This window comes from Oxyura jamaicensis, chromosome 3 (genome assembly GCF_011077185.1).
Source record: "Oxyura jamaicensis isolate SHBP4307 breed ruddy duck chromosome 3, BPBGC_Ojam_1.0, whole genome shotgun sequence".
In the NCBI taxonomy this organism is placed as follows: domain Eukaryota; kingdom Metazoa; phylum Chordata; class Aves; order Anseriformes; family Anatidae; genus Oxyura; species Oxyura jamaicensis.
In genome coordinates, this window is record NC_048895.1 from 78,104,197 (window position 1) to 78,112,568 (window position 8,372).

Genomic DNA, 8,372 nt, shown 5'->3' on the forward strand with positions numbered 1-8,372 from the left:
TACAACACAACATCCTTACTAGGAGACAGTCTGAAATATCATGTTCCCTTTCCCTACCAAATTAGAGACCACTCCAGTGATTATCTGCCATCTGTTGGTTTCAGTACTTCAATTGCTTCAGAATCCCCTGGAAAAAAAGCTATTTCTTGACAGAGGGCTGAATGTACATTCAAAGGTAGCTTCAGCTGAGCAAGTGCCCAGCTAATCCCCTTAGTACACAGGGACAAGGCTGCCACCAGCTCTAATTGATTCTGAAATGAATCTGTATAGAAAATTAGAAGGTTTAGATTCCCATGTGAGCTTCAATAAAGAGCCAGAATGTAAGCCTGACAGCTGAATGGGTTCAGAAATGAAAATCTGATAAGCGGCTTAAAATTGTACTTAAGTCTAGAAATGATTTGAATGCTCTTATTAATGGCACATTGTATATTGTCACCTAGTTAATTATCTCTGAAGATGAGTCCTTGCAGAGGAGAAGATATGTCAGCCTTTCACAGCCTTTCCTCATCACATATTTATTAAATTCCACCCTACTCACCAGTAGCTGGAAGGCAGAAAGAAAGGATTAGGCAACAGCAGTTCCTCTGTGGCTGTCAGTTCACTGTGCCAAACTTCAAATATGAACTGTTGCATGTACTGTCACAGACATTTTCTTTACATCTTAATTTGCAAATGAGAAGCTGACATTTGTTATGCCTTGTATTTGCACACATGAAAAACAAATGCTGTCACTGCTGGCTATTTTGTGTCACTTCAGAGATAGTGTATGGCCTATTTGCAAATTTTTTTCTTTTCCTTTTTTCTTTTTTCTTTTAACTAACCAAGAGAGTCATGGAGCTACATGGCCTCATATTTTATTCAGGAATCCTATCTGCAGTTTATGAAGCATGCCCTGCATGTGAGAGTTATTTGAACCATCATCTTTAAATCTACTTTTGCTTCAGTGCCTTACAGTTTTTTGATAGATGTTTCTATTTAGTGTATTTCATACAAATGGGTTGATGATTTTTTTGTGTGTGTACATATACCCCTACCCCCTCCTCCTTAACCCCCCATATGTGTTTCATATGTGTTTACCTGCCTACCTGCATATCTATTAGAAGTGGAGGAATAGAAATAAGGAGTTAGAGGCAAAGCATCCAGTTTTATCCATTATGTTAGAATAATTGACTATACAACATAAACTGGAAAAGAAGTGAAGATGGAAGAAGAAGAAATTAAATGAAATGTTCATTAGAAAACGTATCGCTGAAAGAAGTAAATGATAAGAGACAAAACTACAGCTATGCAGAATCACTATCTCCAATATCCAATAAAATATGTCTGAGGAATTGAGTAGATTTTGAAATTAACATAGAATCATAGAATCATTAAGGTTAGAAAAGACCTCCAAGATCATCTGGTTCAACTGTCTCCCTACCATCAATATCACCCAGTAAACCATGTCCCTAAGCACCATGTCCAACCTTTCCTTAAATACCTCCAGGGACGGTGACTCCATCACTTTCCTGGGCAACCCATTTCAAGACCTACCCACTCTTTCTGAGAAGAAACGTCTCCTAATTTCTAACCTGAACCTCCCCTTGCACAACTTGAAGCCATTCCCTCTTGTCCTTGTTACCTGAGAGAAGAGATATTGTCAGACACAAAACAGAAACAATGGGAATCATGCTGGCCAATACTTTAAAGTCAGTGCAGAAACCTTGACATACATCTGAGATTTCATCTCTGTTACAAAGCTGTTATTTTTTTGTTTGTTTGTTTGGTTGGTTGGTTCATTGGTTGGTTTTGTGTGTGTGTGTGTGTGTTTGTTTGTTTCCCTCCTCCTTTTTCTTTGTCATTTTCAGCAAGGGTTAAGTTAGGGGTTAAGTTAAATTAGGAACTAGAACAAATGCAGAACATCATGGTTGTAGCAAGCACTATATCTTTTTCATTTGGAGGGTTAAGTAAGCCACAGTTGGTGACTGTTGAGCTTCTGGCTAGCAAACGAAGAGGCAACAGACTTAATCAACTCTCAGACTGGCTGGCTCTAAATAGCAGTAAAAATGTCCATGTAGTAATTAAACAATATTCATGGAACTTGAGTCAAAGCCCAAGGAAGTCAGTGGAACTATTATTATTATCATTAACTTTAATGAGCTTCATATTTATACCTAAGCAAAAAAATGTTGTGAAGAAAATTATTTCTCATTTAGATTGATTCCACTTCATCTTGCAAAGTGTCTGGAGATCTTGGGAACATCAGAAAGAACTTGTATGAGATTTCTTATCAAACTGTCACCAGGGGTAATTGTTAGGACATACAAATGACTTTTCTGTTGTCTTACCACTGCATCTGCACTAACTAAAATAGTCCTTTCAGTACTCAGTGAGATATGGTAGTGTTACTTCCTATATTTTATCGTTAGAAAAGTTGCCAAATGTGTTTTCTTTAAAAGAAGAAAAAATGTACCTGACATATGTCAGAGGCATAAAATAAATTGAGGGAAACAGAAACTCTGAGCTGTTTACGTGTGCATACACATATATGTAATACTTTGCATGAATATCGTTATAATTCTGTGGTAGACAAATGACTACAAGGCAGTTTTAAAGTAGGTGTATATCAAATTAAATTATATCTACTTTATTTAGAAACCAGTTCTGTGAAGAATTAATGATGTGCCATTATATATGACAAGTAACATCTAGATTTAATCATGGAAGATACACAACAAGTGCACTGTTTGTGGAGAACTGTGTCAATCAAGAATCTGAAATACAAAAAGTTAGTTTTGATTTAAAACCCCAGTCCTCTGAGGAGCTTATGTCTCTATTTCTGTAAAAATACATTTGAGTTAAGTGGCATACCATGGAAATATCACTTTTATTCCTTTAAAAATATTGGAAGAACAAACAGCAATACTATGTTCTATATATGAATTCAGTAACTAAAATGTTTTACCAAACTTGGGAACTGAAAGATGACACCCTTCATGATTCAATCTCTATGTGGTCCCAGCACAAACTTCTGTTCTTTTATGAAAGTGGTGTGATACTGGAAAAAGCAAATAAATAAATATAGCTTTTTTTTTTCTTTTTTTTTTTTCTTTTTTTTTGAATTAGAGAAACAAGAGGAACTGAGGAAATGTCTCTGTAGGATGGTCCATTGCTAGGATGAGGTCCTGGACAAAATTTTTTGTGGACACTGAATTTGAAATAGGCTTTTCAGTTGGGTAGCTTGAGAGCAGTGCTGTCCAGTTTGTACAGGAGGGAGGACCTAGCTTCTGAACACAGCTCTAAAGGCATTATCTGTATTCTGTAGAAACCAGAGAATGGACTTAAGAGGGGGAGACCAGTCTATGCATTTTATCCAATGATTGCTTCATTTGGAATTCATTAGGAGGTCTGTGCTGTAGACATAACAGCAATTCTTGATATGCACCTAACCTGAATGTTAGGCAGTTATGGACCTTTATCTTACGTAAAGAGTTAGTAATACACACAGAGGAAGGTAAAGAACTGGGAATATACTGTAGTTAGTAATGTAAGTGTAAGAAGTGTAAGGACTAAGTGTTTTATACCAGTCTTGTCATGAACTTGCTTTATTGATTCTCCAGAGAAAATCTTTCAGAACTATGCACCTTGATGGAGACACAGGAATTCTTTCTTCACAAACTCCTTTGTATGACTGAAGTCTACACACTTCAGGATTTTATTCTTTATTAGAAATAAAAACTGTCCAAAAAAGCTATTAAAAAACATTCTGATATATATAGATATAGATGTATAGATATATATTGGCTACCCCTTTTATTTTTTCCCCAATTTTTTCCCCACCTCTGTTTGTGTGTCTAAATAATAAGAATAATAAAAACAACAACAAAATGAACAAACAAACAAAAAAACTAAACCAAACTAAACTAAAACTAAACTAAACTAAACTCACTAAACCAAGCCAAACCAAGCCAAACCAAACCAAGCCAAACTAAACCAATCCAATCCAATCCAAACCAAACCAAACCACAAGCAAACAATGAGACAAACAAAAACACTGTTGGTTGAGACATTAGGTAATTATTTTTAAATCTTTAGTATGGAGCAGAACTACAACAGCTTTTTTTTTAGGATAACTGACAAACTTATTTGTTTGGCAAAAATCTTTAGTTTCTTTCTCTCTCTCCCTCTTTTTGTTTTGTTCTCTTTCCACAGATATCCTCCAGGTTTTGTGTCAAACAGGAGCTTCTGACAATCTCAGAAGGATACTGTGACAAATACAAGGCTAGGGACGAAGTTTTGAGGTTTTAGATAGTGTCAAAAACATGTCCAAATGGATGCTACATCTGTGACTTGCATTTAGGAAATGCTCAGTTCATCTTGTCTTTTAGTTTACAGTGAAGAAAAATGTACAAAACAACTTTTTTTTTTTTTTTTTTTTTTTTTTTTTCCTATATATGTAAAATGTTTCAAGGTAGCAGTGGTGGCAGGATTCCCTCATGTATTTCCGAGACTGTCTACCCTTTTTAAAGGAATGCAGTATAGTATTTTCTTTTATACATAACACCACAAAAATCAATATTAAGTTTATTGGTAACTAAACGTGATATCTTCATTTTATTAAGAGTTTTTTATGTTTAATTTTGAAGCAAATGGCAGGTAAGAATGTTGGATAGAAGAAAGAAATAATAGTCCTGCTTATCATTTCTAACTTTTTACCCATATATTATTTGTTCATGCTATCTTACTATGTAAGGACATTGATTAGATAAAAAGCTGTTACGAGAAACTTCAGCGAGTCCTGTTTCCACCTATCTTTACAAAGCTGGGTCCTATAGCATGAACAGAGTTTTCTGAGCATAGAATTCACATAACAAAGATTGTTGAAGGATCATATAATACAAAGTAAAAATTATCAAAGAGAAGGAAGTGTTGAGTAGAAATGGAGATTTTAATTTTGTATTTAATTTCTGGTACTATATATGCTGTTTTGTTGTCATCGTTTTTATTCAGTTTTATTTGGATATATATATATATAATTATTTTTTACAACCACTATCCATATTGCCCAGACTCCACAGAATGACAGAATCACACAGTGGTTGAAGTTGGAAGGGACCTCTGGACCTCTGGACCTCTGATCTGGTCCAATGCCCCTGCTCAAGCAAGGACACCTGGAGCAGATTACCCAGGACCGTGTCCAAACAGCTTTTGAAGGTCTGTGAGGAAGGAGACTCCACAACCTCTTTGGGCAACCTGGGTCAGTGCTCAGTCACCTGAACAGTAAAGAAATATTTCCTGCTAAATTGATGGAACCTCCTATGCTCCAGTTTTTGCCCATTGCCTCTTGTCCAGGTACACCGATGAAAATAACATGTCTCCATCTTCTTTGCACTTTCCCTTCAGGTGTTTATATACATTGACAAAATCAGCCCTAAGCCTTCTCTTCTCCAGGCTGAACAATCCCATCTCTCTCAGCCTTTCCTCATAGGTGAGGTTCTCCAGTCCCTTCAATATCTTCATATGCCTTTGATGGACTCTTTCCAGTATGTACATGTCTCTATTGTACTGGGGAGCACACAACTGGGTACAACACTCCAGGTGTGGCCTCACCAGTGCTGAGTACAGGGGAAGGATCACCGCCCTCAATCTCCTGGCTATACTTTGCCTAATGCAGCCCAAGTTAGCATTAACCTTCTTAGAGGTAAGGGCATATTGCTCACTTGTGTTCAACTGTAGTCCACCATGACCACCAGGTACTTCAGTCCTGTCTTTTTAGAATCTTGTTTTTAAGTAATAAGATTCTACCAAACTTGCTGAAAATAATAGTTTGTTTTTGGAGAATTTCAGTTATTTACAGGGAAAACTTGATGAAAGGTATAGGTTCGCAAATCTGTCACTTAAAAACTACAAGCTTTAATAAATTTTAATGATTTTTAACGTGATTAGAAGTCACTGACCTTTGTTTGTTTGTTTGTTTGTTGTTTCCTGTTGTTTTTTGACGGTATTTAAATTGAAAATTCTTATAAACATCACAGAAAACTCTAATTAAATAAATGCTTAATTATTAAATGAATTCAATAAATGACAGTATTCACCTTATCTAACTGTGGAAATCTAAATAAAAATAACTTCAGTTTGTTTGTGATTTTTGAACCTTCTCTGAGGGAACCTCCCTTTCTTCTCAAAGAAGAATTCATACCACTTTTCCTAGACATCTATATTACAGTGAGATGAATCACTTTCTGGAGATCCTTTTTTTTTTTTTTTTTTCCTTCCTGATTTTAAAGGAAGCCTTGAATGGCTCATTAAGAAATAATTTACCTTTTGGCCCTAAGATGTGAAAGGACTCAACACAATGCTAAATCTTTCTAACATTTCATGAAAAGCACAATAACTCTTTGACTCTTTGATAACTTGAAGAAGCAGTTATGTGTTGAAATAACGTGCAGCATATATTGAAAACAGCGTATGTTCGACATTAACCCTGCATGAAACCTCAAAATTCCTAAAGCTATCAAAAAATGCATTGTGTATCAAAGGGGTTAACTTAAATCCATGAGCAAAATTTGAAGTCTTTCCTGCTCTTAAATAAACACTTAAATGGATCTTTTCTTTGGAACTGAGTAACCTCAGAAGAAAAAGTAAGCAAGAGCAAGTCAACAAGAAATTTTCTGATGCCATGTCCTCACCATATTTCGGTGACTTCAGGATTTTTCAAGGCTGCCTGCAGAACACACTGTTCAACAAGACACAGACTGTCAGTTGCAAAGAGGAACTAGTAGGCTGAAGAAGAAAGTCAAACCTGTCAGTATCATGCTGAGGTGGATTGGAAAGAAAGATGCCCAAGGGAGTATATATGTGCAGGTTTTCTAGCTAGAGTTGTTCTCAGATTGAATTATTTGGTGAGATAGGGGTGGAGTCTGATAAAGATTTCATTACCCATAGTTACATAAATGAAGTGTGTGACATATCCATCCACTGAAGTCTTTTTTTAATTTTATTTTTAATTATTTTAATATAGACTCTAAGAAATAGCCTATAACATTTTCCTTAAAAAAATAAATAATAATAAAATTACATCATATCTGAACATTCATAAATGCATAAATTGTAGTCCTTAAAAAAATTGCTCACTGGTGTCTGCACTACCAATGAGGATCAATCATAATCTCATCTTTCCCTTATTTTACAAGTGGGGAAAAAACAAACAACAAAAAACACCCTAAAAAACACAAGTAATATTTTCCAAAACAGAAATGACAGTCATCTAGGTCCCACTTAAAGTGAACAACAGAAAGGAAGCCAGGCTTCTCTTTTACACTTCAGACCATCTTTGCATGACTTTCTGGGAATCACATGGGAAGTTGAGGTAGAACCTCCTGAATAAACTAACTTTTTTAGCTCACTTCTCACCTTAACCACAAGAAAATCCTCCTATCTTTGCAGGAGGCAGGAATATTGTCCCACAATTTCTGCTCATACTTATTTAGGATCAGTAAAACATTGACTGTGAGCTAAAAAGGGTTGAAAAGAAAGAGTAAAATATTTTGTGAAGCAATGGTGCATGTCATATAGCATAAATCTCTTTGAGCATTGAAGACTACAAGTTCACTCGATTCTTGGTTATATAAAAGTAAAATAATATTATTATGGCAAAGAAGAAAAAAATATTTTTGTGTTCTTGTTGTGTTTTGTTGTTGTTATTTTTATTTAAATAAACAAAGGTGTGACTAATAAGATAATATGTTTTAATGTATATTTCAATTTCTCAATAAAGATAAAAGTAAAAAAAAAATGACTTCCCCTTTCACTATAATTACCACCTTACCTGTTCATCAAAAGGATGTGGATAGTTTGACTACAATCTCTCCACCATCTTGCTTAGCATTTTTGCACAGTATAGTCTTTTGGAAGATGAAATGTTTGACATCTCTCATACTGCATTTATTTTGGCAGTGCTATAACTAGCATGTCTTTTTTACCATGGCAAACTGTCTGGAAGGGAAAATAGAAATAACACATTGGCTTTTGTGTTTGTTTCTATGGCTAACCTGCATAGCAACAAGACTTAGGACACTTGCCTATATTTGGGAAAAAAAAGTGAAAATTTAGCCTTCCACATCTAGTGTATAACATGCACATAGAGCAAAACATCATATCCAGATAATGACCTCACATTTTACTCATACTTTTCAGCAAGTGAGTTACATGGACCTTAACTTTTCAGAAGGTTAGTTAAGCAAAAGGTTAATTTAATATGACTAGTCAGTGGGAAATGCTGCTTTATATTAATTAAGCAACTATTTTTGTACAAAGAAAGACAGAGAGAGAAACTGGTGAAACTCTTGAGTCTTTCTCTCTTTTGAGAGCTCAAATTTCCAGCTATAATATTA

The 8,372-nt window shown here is 35.1% G+C and overlaps 1 long non-coding RNA gene across 1 annotated transcript; it reads right to left on the reverse strand.

Moving 5' to 3' along the window:
- Nucleotides 1-1,811: 1,811 nt before the first annotated feature.
- Nucleotides 1,812-7,983, reverse strand: LOC118164123. The gene is made up of 2 exons (XR_004749349.1): nt 7,808-7,983; nt 1,812-3,037 (listed from the first exon to the last, which is right to left on the reverse strand). It is a non-coding gene; the product is annotated as an uncharacterized LOC118164123 (long non-coding RNA).
- Nucleotides 7,984-8,372: the final 389 nt, after the last annotated feature.